The sequence below is a fragment of the Mustela lutreola genome, chromosome 16 (assembly GCF_030435805.1).
Source record: "Mustela lutreola isolate mMusLut2 chromosome 16, mMusLut2.pri, whole genome shotgun sequence".
NCBI classification, from domain to species: domain Eukaryota; kingdom Metazoa; phylum Chordata; class Mammalia; order Carnivora; family Mustelidae; genus Mustela; species Mustela lutreola.
The window spans coordinates 52,802,038-52,815,231 of NC_081305.1; the positions used below are offsets into that span (position 1 = coordinate 52,802,038).

The window sequence follows — 13,194 nt, forward strand, 5'->3', positions numbered from 1 at the left end:
ACAATGCTACTTAGCATACATTTCGTGTAGGCAGGAGTTTTGCAGGGGACTTTAAGTGACACAAGGCGATCTTACTAGTGCATTCCCTACGTAACAAGCTGCAGAGTCAGAAGTTAATGTACCTTCTCATATGACATTCCCAGTCCACCTTTCTGAGCAACCACTGTCTCCCACGACCTTCCCCTTCTGTGTCCTTCAGAGAAGACTGCCACTGAGCTTACTTAAACCTATTTCAGTTTGAAAGGCTCTCTGGACTTCCCCAGGGACTCTAAAGCACTCTACCTTGGCCCCTAATAAAGGTATGTGCCCCACTTCATATGTGTGGATGTTGTTTTCATGTCTATAAAGTAAACGTACATGTACAATGGTGGGTGGTATGTAGGAGTGATACTGTAGCCCCAGTTAAGAAAGAGAAAGTACAGAGGGTGAAGAACTGGCATGAGTTCTGCATGTGGAGAGAGGACACCGTTCCTGGGTTGCACAACTGACTCCCTGGAATTAGAAAAACAACTTACACCTGTTTATTTTCCTAGTGATCTACAGTTCTCCATTTCTGTTTATCCCCAGTTTTATTTCCACCTACACAGGTATCTCAAACGTTCTTCTTTGCCTGCGTTGTGGTGAGAGTGTCCTCACTGACCTCTTAATTGCCATTAGAGATGAGTACGGCGGATGGGTATCAATTCAGAAATTTAGCCCTGGTTGTGGGATGCGGATGTAAGTGAAAGAGGGTGGTGGCACCCTCTTTCTTTAATAAGACCTTTAATAAGACCTATTAAAAGAAAATGTGATTAACTCCTTTCAACGTGGCTGCCTTTAGTCCCTCGAAAGGCACAGGCATCTCTTGGTGGGGTCATCTGATGAGTACATGTAATGGAATGAAGGAATCTGCCCATGTGGTGGGTTTCTGAGGAGTAGGGAAGTCCTATCTTACCTTCACAATTGAATTGAATTCCTGTGTTAGTGAGGACCAGATGCTGTTGTGTTGACTGTGTTTGCCCAGGCCTAGATCACGGCAGAGGATGGAGGGAAGGGTATTGGATGATGCAGTCATTTGGAGCATAGCTTTAAAATGGCACATGGCAGAGTAGATGTTGGAGATGAAGGCGCCTTCTGCACATTGGAATAGGCAGGATCAGCAAGGCGTGTGCTGTGGTTTGCAAAAGTGCTAGTATCCCAGGTGTATAACCCCAACACAGTTTATTTTTTTATTTATTTTTTGTTTTTTTTTTAAAGATTTATTTATTTGACAGAGAGAGATTACAAGTAGGCAGAGAGGCAAGCAGAGAGAGAGGAGGAAGCAGGCTCCCCACTGAGCAGAGAGCCTGATGCGGGACTCGATCCCAGGACCCTGAGATCACGACCTGAGCCGAAGGCAGCAGCTTAACCCACTGAGCCACCCAGGCGCCCCCCCAACACAGTTTAGATCCAGCGTAGATGGGTGACCTTAAATGGAAGATGTTATACTACTGTGTGGACCTTCCTCCCTTTCCTGAGTGGATGATAGGTGCCATCCCATGCTCTGGCTCTGTCTGTTGCCATGGATTTCTTGGTATAACAGTCAGTGCAGTGAGCATTTCTGCTTCAGTCTGGTGCAAGTGTTCACTGGCAACGGATAAAGAGATGTGGTGTGTATATCTAGAACAGAATATTACTCAGCGTTAAAATGGAATGAAATCTTGCCATTTGCAATGACATGGATGGAGCTAGAGTATTATGCTAACCGGAAGAAGTCAGAGAAGGACAAATACTGGGTGATTTCACTCATATGTGGAATGTAAGAAACAAACAAGCAAAGGAGAAAGAAAAGGAGACGGGCAAATCGAGAAATAGACTCTTAATTTACAGAGAAGAAATGGATGGTTACCAGAGTGGAGATGGATGGGGGGATGAGCTAAATGAGTGATGGGAATGAAGAGGGGCATTTGTTGTATTGAGCACGGGTGTTGTACGGAATTGTTCAGTCACTGTTGTACACCTGAAACACATATGACAGTGCATGTTAACTCACTGGAATTTAAATAAAACTTTTCAAAAAATATTTTGGTTTTTACAGCTTTACAAAATTTTGTCCCTTAAGTTCACTGACTTGCTGCAGTTGCACAAAATACACCTTTGTAAACAAATTGCACCGTTTATCTTTCTCCCTGATTCCTCTGGAATTCAGAGTCTCAGTAACTGCTTTTATATTTTAATGCCTGCCTGTACATTTGTTTAACTTCAATCAGAATCTGTTCTCATGATGACAAGACACAAATAGAAACACTGGTTATATGACCAAGGCTTGCACTGGAACGTCATAGCTGAGAAAGAACTGCATAGACTCAGCTATGACGAGACAGAAGTAGGGGACTAAGACTGACTTTATGGGGCAAATAGGGCCCCCTTGGGAAATACCAGGCTGCTTTAACATATGAGCAAGGACAATTACTTCCAGCAGGTGCAGGATACTTAGGATAGTTAGGGGACTTCACGAAGAAAGGAAGTCACTGAAATCTGTAGTTACTATTCATAAGGTCTGGTGGCAAGTATATGGTGTGGACTCTGACCTGGAGATGCTATTAAAAGTTCAGAGGCTCCTGGGTGGCTCAGTTGGTTAAGCGACTGCCTTCGGCTCAGGTCATGATCCTGGAGTCCCAGGATTGAGTCCCACATCGGGCTCCCTGCTCAGCGGAGAGTCTGCTTCTCCTTCTGACCTCTCCCCTCTCATGCTCCCTCTCTTTCACTCTTTTTCTCTCTCTCAAATAAATAAATAAATAAATAAATGAATAAAATCTTCTTTTAAAAAGTTCAATTTAGATATTCCTCATGAAATGTTCCTGCAAACCTGTTTTTAAAGTGTCTGTAGCTCAACCTCCGTCTACCTGCAGTTACGTAAATAATCAAGCCAAGTGTTTTTTTCTTAGACTATTTTGTAATCAAGTTAGATTATTTATTTATTTGAGAGCGAGAGAAGAGTGAGCAAGAGAGAACAAGAGTTAGTCGGGGAGGGGAGGGAGAAGCAAGCTCCCCACTGAGCTGGGAGCTAACTCAGGGCTGGATCCTGGTGTCCTGGGATCATGACCTGATCCAAAGGCAGATGCTTACCCGACTAAGCCACCAAGGCGCCCCTGATTTGTGTTTTTAAAGCAGCAAGAATGATTAATTCGATGGTGTGAAATAGGAAATGTCAAGGGCTTTCTTTAGCGACCCAGTAATGTCTACACTTTCATTTATTGTGGCTTGTTTCCACTAGATGTGCTTTGTTTATGTCTAATATTTTATTGATGTGAAAATCAAATTGTGTGGTAAAAATCTCTCTGGATTTATGCAGATTTGGAATTGCTGTGTTACATAGAATTCCGCCTTTCATTGCCTTATTATTAGGGTAAGATGAATTTGAACGATTGTGTTGTCGTAAACTCGTCACAAATAATAGAAGTGGTGTAATTTTGTGGCCTAAGATGAAACTGGAAAAAACAGAGAAGAAAACTCATAGACTCAAGAGGCCATGTTAGCAGATGTCCTTGCGTACTTCTGGTGCCCCTTCACCTTGTAACCTAGAGGTGTACTTGATCTGAAAACACTTTGAATCAGAAAAATATCTTTCTTCTTTATCTGAGAGGTTTAATGAGGTGTATCCCATAATTACACTGTAGAGTAGTGCTGGTTAGTCACTTGTAAGCTAGTGGGGTCACATTCCTATGTCTTGAGCCTAGGCTACATGTCCCTTGTCTGCAACAGCTGTGCCTGGGGACATAGGACCTGTGGTGTGCTTTCTCTCATCCGAACTAAAAAGATCAATGCCGACTTCATGAGATCAACTTTGTGTCGATTTTGTCAGGGAGCTTGAATTTCTGTCCCTTTTAAGGTCCTTCTAGCTGGACTAAGAATCCAATGAGATAGATTGTCACGAAAGAGCAACTTAAATTTTCTGTGTGTAAGAAGCCTTCACAGGGTTGGAGATCCCAAAGGCAGTCAGGCAAAAGGAGGCATTTATGTCTTCCTGACTGAGGAGGAAGAGGAGGACTGGGGATTTTCTAGTAGAAGAATGCACTTCACCAGGCAATGAGAAGAGTAGATGTTTGGTAATTAGATGTTTGCCACATCACAGGTGGGTCACTCAGATAAAATTTGTCACTTCTAATCACCCATATTCTGTGAAAGACCCCCAAGTTAGATCCTTCTACAAAGTTAAGGGAGGGTAAAAATGTACTCTTAAGTCAGGGTATCAGTTACTGTTAGCCCAAAGAATGTCCATGCTTAAGTGTCCATCTTGGGGGCAGCCTACCCTTGGTCCCTACAGAACATTGCTTTAAACATCACTATATACATCTGTGTTTGTAGACCTGCACAAACTCAGATAACATTGTTTAAAACCTCATTTCTTCCATTTACTGGACATTTGGCCAAACACTCTCATGAAAGAGAAAAAATACGTTTGGTCTCATAAATTACTTTGTTGTTCTCTTTTTTTGTTTGTTTGCATTAACCTATAATACTCTCTGGTTTCTAGTAAATGTGTAAAAAGGATTGTCGTTGCCATTCCTTGTGTTCTGATAGCATGTATAATTGCCATAAAAACATTCTGTGCCAAGTCACCAAATAACATTTGGGGAAACCATTTGCTAGCATTCTACAATGTTCTGTCTTCTCTGTTGAGGATAATACTGGGTTGAAAATTACAGAATTCAACAAAACTCATATTTCTATTTTTTAAAATAAATGAGTCTTGTTATATCTAAGTGATACCTGTTCACCTTTTTGGAGCCAAGAGAGAGCCCTGGGATGTGAAAAGAAAAGAGCCTTACATCCAGGTAGGTGCCAATGAGTAAAGCAGATGACATAGGTGAGATGTAATGGTCCAGGAGGAGACCACACCTGAAGATGTGATATGGGGAGTGCTACTTGAAATAATTATCTTAAATGTTTGTGGTATAATTTACATCTAAATGTTTATTTTATGTAGCAGTGATACTCAGCATATTTTACAACAGTTGTGGTCTGTTTTTATATGTTTGTTCATGATGTTGCTTCTGAAGGATGAATTACAGCCTTGGCATTCTTTGTAAAAGTGGGAATATCTCTCAAATTCTCTAATGTCCTTTCAAAGCTCATCCATAAAATTTTTATTAGAACATTTTATGATTAAGTGTAATGAATTTTCTGAGCATAATTTGTGGCACATAACACATACTAATGCTTCAAATGTTTTCTTTTCTTGAGTGCCCGGACTCAGTTTAAAACTACTATCATACCGAGAATCCTTTTATAATAACATACCTGTTTTATTCAGAATTCTTGCAGTTAACATTTCTCTTATTGCTTGCATTCAATAAAAAAGCTTCATAGTTCAAAGCTTGATAGTTTTACAGCATTACTGAATCGTACTTTTTAAAATCTGTGTTTTATAGTTTTGGATAACAGTTTTCAGCTCGAGTTCAAAGACAGCATAGGGTTTAAATGAAATAAGAATCAGCATGCTAAATGCCAATAAACTTCTGTATGTATTTGTCTGTATAAATACTATCTGTGCATTGTTGGTTCATGACTTACCTTGTTTGTTTCTTTTCTTGGTTAGTTGTCAGTGGTTGTATCATACTGTATGTTTATCCTGGGTAAGTTGTTATATGGAATTAATGTCCTTATCTATTTGTGGAATCATATTCTCTTTTTGAGAGAAGCACCTTTTTGAACTAAAGACCATTTTTAGAAATTTATATCTCTTTCCCTTTTAGGTGTCATTATTTATTCTTAACTGTGGTAAAAATATATGCCATGAAGTTTACCATTTGAATCACTTTTAGCTAAAGTGTTTAGTGTATTGACATTATTGGAATACCAATTTCTAGAATTTTCTCATCCTGCAAAACTAGAAGTTAATACCTGTTAAGTACCCACTTCCATACTTGTGTCTACGACCCTGGCACCCTCTCTTTCTCTCCTTCTCTCTTTCCTTCCTTCCTTATTTGTAAGGTTTACGGCATTAGGTTTGGTCACTTAAACGAAATCATAGGTCTATTTCTGTGACTCCTTTATTTCGCGTAACATAACATCATCACATTTTAACCATGTTATATAAAGAGACAAGATGCGTCTCTTTTTTTTCAAGGCTGACTATTATTCTAGTGAATGCATATGCCACATTTTCTTATCCATTCACAAATATTTCTGTTGCTTTCATTTATTACTGGCTTTTCTGAATACTGCTGCTATGAATCTCCCTGTGCGGATATCTCTTATAGATCCCACTTCGATTTGTTTTGGTTATAAATTGTCAGGTGGGGTGGCTGGATCGTATGGTAATATGATTTACAACTCTTTGAGGAACTCCATTCTGTTTTCCATAGTGATTGCTTCATACACATTTCATCTAGCAGTGGGTAAGGGTTCCAGTCTCTCCTCATCCTTCCCAGCACGTGTAAGTTTTTCCTGTTTAATAGTGGGGTCTGAGCGAGTGAGAGGTGATGACTCACTGTTCAAGTTGTATTTTTCTCATGAATGGCGAGGTTGAGCATCTTTCCTATGTCTTGTCCATTTGTATATCTTCCTTGGATTGTGCCCACTGAAAACTTTGTCCAGTTCTTAATCATGCTATTGCTGTTTGGTTGTCACTGTAAAAGTTCTTTCTTGGGGGGCACCTGGGTCACTCAGTGTGTTGGGCCTCTGCCTTTGGCTTAGGTCATGATCTCGGGGTCCTGGGATTGAGCCCCACATGGGGCTCTCTGCTCAGCAGGGAGCCTGCTTCCCCCTCTCTCTCTGCCTGCCTCTCTGCCTACTTGTGATCTCTGTCTGTGTCAAATAAATAAATAAATCTTAAAAAACAAAAACAAAGACTTTCTCTGTTCTAGATGTTAAATCCTGCTTTAGAGGCTCTCCAAAAGAATTCCTTGCATTTTTCAGGTTGCTTTTTCACTTCACTGACTGCTTCCTTAGATTACTTTTTCTGGGGGTGACTGACTGAGGCTCAGGTCATGACCTAAGGGTCCTTAGACTGAGCCCTGCATCCTGCTATGCACTCAGCAGGGAATCTGCTTCTCCCTCTTCCTCTGCCCCTTCCCCTGCTCGTGCGCTCCCTCCCTCCTCTCTTTCCCTTTCAAGTAAATAAATAAAATCTTGGGAAAAAAAAAAACCTGACTTTTTTGATTTCAGTTTGTTTGAATATATTGTTTCATTTCATTACTCTCGAGATATTTACTGGTTATTTTCTTTAATTTCATTTTGATCCATTGATTGTTCAAGAGCACATTGTTTAATTTCCAAATATTTGTGGCATTTCCATTTTCCCATCTGCTATTCATTCTTTGTTTTAGTTTATGGTGGTCAGAAGTGATACTTAAAATATTAATCTTAAATTTCTTAAGACTTGTTTTGTAGGGCGCCTGGGTGGCTTAGTCATTAAGCATCTGCCTTGGTTCCAGTTGTGATCCCAGGGTCCTGGGATCGACCCTCACATGGGGCTCCCTGCTCCATGGGAGGCCTGCTTTTCCCTCTCCCCACTCCCTCTGCTTGTGTTCCCTCTCACACTACATCTCTCTCTCTCTGTCAAATAAATAAATAAAATCTTTTTTTTTTTTTTTTAAGGCTTGTTTTGTAGGCAGTGTGTCTATACTAGAGAGCAGTCTGTGTGTGATTAAGAGGATTGTGTCTTCTTTCGCATGGTAGAATGGTCTGTGTATGTCCATCACATCATCTTGTTTAGGTGCTCTCCTTCTTGGACTTAACTGTGGTCTTTCTATCCAGATAAACCAAGATACTAGCCCTTTGCTGCTATAATGGTGCTCTTGACTTCTTGCTTCAGTTTTGCCTTCTGTGCTTCCCATATGTGGGGACTCTGTTGTTAGGTGCATACATAACTGTTACAGTATCTGGGTAATTTCCTTTCTGTATGTATATATAATGTTTTTCTGTTCTGAAACTCATGAACTTAGTATGTATTTGTATGATATTAACACAGCCACTGATGCCCTCTTTTGGTTTCCGTTTTCATGAAAAGTCCTTTTACTGCTTTTACTTGCACCTTACGTGTGTCCTTAGATTTAATGTGACTACAGTCTTATAGATGGGAGGTTGTTGCGTCTTGTGTTTTACTCAGTCAGCCAGTTCGTGCCTTTTATTTTATTTTATTTATTTTTAAAGATTTTATTTATTTATTTGACAGCGAGAGAGTTCACAAGTAGGCAGAGAGGCAGGCAGAGAGAGAGGGGGAAGCAGGCTCCCTGCCTGCCCCAGGACCCTGAGCTGAAGGCAGAGGCTTTAACCCACTGAGCATCAAGCGCCCCCAGTTCATGCCTTTTAATGCGGAGGCGGGGGCGGGTGGGGGGGGTTAATCTATTTACCAGCAAATTACTAAAGGGAAGTACCACTGCTACTGTTGTGTCATAGTTTTCTGTACTTCTTGTGGCTGTTTTACCCTTTCCCTCTCAGTATGCTTCATTATATTCGTTTGATTTTGTAGTGACATGCTTTGATATGATTCTCATTTCCTTTTTATGTCTTATGTAGTTGTGTGCCTCCCCCCGCCGCTCCCCTACCATCTGGATTACTTAAAACCTCTCAAAGCTGTTAACAAACTATTTAAATCTAATATTGTCAAGAGCATACAAAACTCGGGGCCCCTGGGTGGCTCAGCGGGTTAAGCGGCTGCCTTTGGCTCAGGTCATGGACTCGGAGTCCTGGGATCAAGCCCCACGTCGGGCTCTCTGCTCAGCAGGGAGCCTGCTTCCTCCTCTCTCTCTGCCTGCCTCTCTGCCTGCTTGTGATCTCTCTCAATAAATCTCTCTCAAATAAATAAATAAAATCTTTAAAAAAAAAAAAAAAGAGCATGCAAAACTCTACTACTTACCATGTCTATCCCTGTACCCGCTGTAGGTCACTGATGACTCTGTATTTAATAATTCTGTCTTTCCTGTTGTATACTGTATACTTCAGATATATCCTTTTTATTCTTCTATTTTTATGTTTTTTCTTTTTTTTTTAAGAGAGACAGTACACATATGAGTGGGGGGAGAGGCAGAAGGCAAGGGAGAGAAAGAATCTTAAGTTGGCTCCATGCCCAGCTCAGAGCCCAGTTGCAGGGCTTGATCTCACAACCCTGAGATCTTGACCTGAGCCAGAATCAACCAAGCACCCCTGTGTTTTTATTCTTTTTTTTTTTTTAAGATTTATTTATTTATTTGACAGAGAGAGATTACAAGTAGGCAGAGAGGCAGGCAGAGAGAGAGAGGAGGAAGCAGGCTCCCTGCTGAGCAGAGAGCCCGATGCGGGACTCGATCCCAGGACCCTGAGATCATGACCCGAGCCGAAGGCAGCGGCTTAACCCACTGAGCCACCCAGGCGCCCCTGTGTTTTTATTCTTTAAAATAATTCAGTTCAGTGAGAAAATAGCAGTCTGTGCTACCTCATTACAATAGTCTAGGTTTCTCTATTTGCGTAAACATTTACATTTACCAGAGAACTTTATATTTTCATGTGCTTTTAGTTAGTATTTAGGATCTTTGTATTTTATCCAGGAAGACTTGCTTTAGTGTTGGTTGTAGGACAGGTCTAATGGTACACTTTTAGGGGATATGACTAGGGTATATCTTCATTTCTCCATTTTTTTTTTAAAGATTTTATTTATTAATTTGACAGAGAGAAATTACAAGTAGATGGAGAGGCAGGCAGAGAGAGAGAGATAGGGAAGCAGGCTCCCTGCTGAGCAGAGAGCCCGATGTGGGACTCGATCCCAGGACCCTGAGATCATGACCTGAGCCGAAGGCAGAGGCTTAACCCACTGAGCCACCCAGGCGCCCCTCATTTCTCCATTTTTGAAGGACATTTATGCCAGATACAATGTTTTTGGTTGATAGTTTTTTTTCTTTCAGTACTGAAGGTATTATCCCTTCCATTTCTTTTTGTACGTTCTGCTGAAAAGCTATTAATATTCTTCGAGGAGCTCTGTTACACTGGAGGAATTAGTTTTGTTATGCTGTTTCAGAGCTTTCTGTTCACTTGTGATTTTTGATAAATTAATTATAATGTGTCAGTGTCTTCACGTCTTTACATCTAGCCTACTTAGAATTCAGCGAGCTGCTTGAACATGTCTCTTTTTCCCCACAATTGTGGAAGTATAAGCCGGTTGTTCTTCATGTAAGCTCTCTGGCCTTTTTGACTATCCTCTCCTTGGTTGGGGGGTTCCCTTAATGTATATATTGGTCTATTTACTGGTGTCCATAAGTCCCTTAGACCCTGTCCTTTACCACAAGTTTTTTGCTCTCCTCAGTGGATAATTGAAAACGAGGGATCTTTAAGTTGTCCAAGTCTTTCTTCTTTTTTTTTTTTTTTTTTTTTTTTTTTAAAGATTTTATTTATTTGACAGAGAGAGATTACAAGTAGGCAGAGAGGCAGGCAGAGGAGAGAGGAGGAAGCAGGCTCCCTGCTGAGCAGAGAGCCCGATGCGGGACTCGATCCCAGGACCCTGAGATCATGACCTGAGCTGAAGGCAGCGGCTTAACCCACTGAGCCACCCAGGCGCCCCCAAGTCTTTCTTCTACTTAATCAAGTCAGTTGCTGACCCCTTCGGTGTTCTTCGAAATTTAGTTTGTACTTCCCAGCTCCTAATTTCTGTTTAGTGGTTTTTAAAAACTTCCTGTCTCTTTGGCTTTTCATTTCGGTCATGCATCCTTCACTGGCTGTCAGTTTCCTGGTTTCTACTCTTCCTTCAAGATCACCTTCAGGCTAGTTTAAATCCTTTGTTGGGTAATTTATCGTTCTTTATTCATTTAGGGCCAGGTGTTGGAGCTCTCTTCTGTTCCTTTAATTGGAACATGTTTTTCTGCTCCTTTGTATGCCTTGTGATCTTTTCCTGATGTTTGGAAATTTTAAAAATGAGCCCTGAACCCAGGATTTATGCATTTGTTTTGTAATGGAGAGCATAGTAACAGCCATCTGTGCCCTAACTGTGGGGCCTGTCAAACATATTCTGGGGACGGGTAATGTCTGAGTTTTTGTATTTTCCAATTAAGTGATTGGTGGTTGTTTCATGTTAATTGCACGTGGTGATCTTCAGCTTGGCAGTTTCTGGGTTTTGTACATGTATGTACCTGTTCTGTGAGTCATCCCCACAACGCATCAAATGGGTGTCTTCCATTGTTGCCATTCCCTCAGCCTTCCATGTCTCGCATGAAAGAAACAAGTCCTCCAGGCCTCTGCAAAGAAGCCAGATTACTGCCCACAGAGTTCACTCTCGTCTTTCTATCCTGAGCAGAGTGGAGAGTGTTCTCATGGTCTTGTCATGGAGTGCCAGGTAGGGTGAACAGCTAGCGTGGGAAATATAACGAACCTGCCTTCTCTCTTCCAACTGGCCCTTCTTCACGTGTGCTTGTCTGAGGGTGCTGTGTTCTCCCAGCTGACTTCTGGAGCACTCAGAAAGGCAGTTTGTTTAGTCTGTGTCTTCATGAAAGAGCAAAGTCCTGGTCCTTCCTAGTTCTCCATCTTCCTCATGTCCTCTGATGAATATTAACTTTATACATAAGCATTTTAAGTATACACTTGCAAGTGTACTGTGTGGGATAAATTACTTGGTGTTTTTCAGTTATGTCTTCTCATGACACCTGGGATTTTTTACAAAAACAGTCAAAGAAAATGTATTCCATAACATGCTACTGGGAAGACGATGAAAACTGTGGCTTTGAGATCACAGTTAATGAAAGACTGAGAAGGTGACAGAAGGAAGTGAGGGGCAGAAACAGTGATATAATGGAGATAACTAATGGGGATAGTTACCCTTAATTGAATCCTTGCTGCTAGAAGAAACAGAGAATAGGAAACATTTTGGGGAAAATCCCACTTGAAGACAATTATGTTTGCAGAATACTGTGTTTGAATACAAAACCTCAACTCCTTTTTTCATACATATGTATTCTCTGAAAACAAAGCCAAAAAGTCTGGAAAAACACCTGTTGCATGCTGAAAGTAATGATTTGAAACATTTCAATTACAGGTATTAATTATTCAAAGGGTCTTATAAATTAGAAATTTGAAGATTAAAAGTCTAAATATAATGAATTTCAGAATTCCTTTCCTGAGGGTTCATGATTCTTCTACCAACAAATAGGCTGTCCTGTTCCAGAGTCCCTAATTTTGATACATATTGGAGTGTCTTTATCCAACCATCACTGTTCAATAGTTATAATACATAATTTGGAGCAACATTTGATGTGTGATGAACTTGGATGGCCTTTTGTGAGGACTTGATCTTCAATAATTACCGAGGTGTTTATAATAGAGAGAGAATTTATGAATGGTAAATCTGGAAATAAACATTAACAAGGGTAAATCCTAATAAACTTTAAAGAAATTCCAGTTACGAGTATAATAGAAATACATATTGGAAAGTTTTTTTTTATCAAGCTTTAACCTTCTTATATGTCATTGTATCCTTCCTGAAGACATGATTTTCCAATATAATAAATGTGTCAAAGCTTTAAAGCAGTCTTCAAACTCAGACCTCATACTGAGAAGAAACCTTACATATGTAAGGAATATGGCATAGCCTTTACCTAGCATTGAAGCGTTCCTGGACATCAGAGAATACATTCTGGGACGAAATCTTACAAATGTAAGCAATTTGGTGAAACCTTTAAGCATTGCTTAAAACTTCTTTGACATCAGAATGTACATATGTAGGAGAAACCCTGTGCCTTCTTTGTTCCAGAATCAGCTGTACTTATGAATGCAGTGGGATGACCTAACAAGTATTCCCTTTTCCCAGTAACATTAAGCCTCAAGTGATCTGAGATTATCTTTCCCAAATTTGTATATTACATATTTTCCTCCTTTTTGTAACTACTGGGACATTTTGATGGCTATAATGCAGATGACATAGAAGTATTATCAAGAGGGGCGCCTAGGTGGCAGTCAGTTAAGCCGCCAACTCTCGGTTTCAGCTCAGGTCCTGATCTCAGGTTCATGAGAACTAGCCCTGTGTCAGGCTCTGCACTGAGCATCGAGTCTGAGATTCTCTCTCCCTCTCCCCCTTCTGCTTGTGCTCTCTCTCAAATAAATAATAAAATGAATCATTAAAAAATTAAAAGTATAATTAAGTATGTAGCTATCTGGGGCGCCTGAGTGGCTCAGTCATTAAGCATCTGCCTTCAACTCAGGTCATGATCCCAGGGTCCTGGGATCAAGCCCCACATGGGGCTACCTGCTCTGTGGGAGGCCTGCTTTCCC

General features: G+C 40.7%; 1 protein-coding gene across 4 annotated transcripts in view; it reads left to right on the forward strand.

Moving 5' to 3' along the window:
• LOC131817393 (KRAB domain-containing protein 5-like) overlaps positions 1-13,194 on the forward strand; it is a 130,722-nt gene that overhangs the window by 19,930 nt on the left and 97,598 nt on the right. The window lies entirely within an intron of this gene.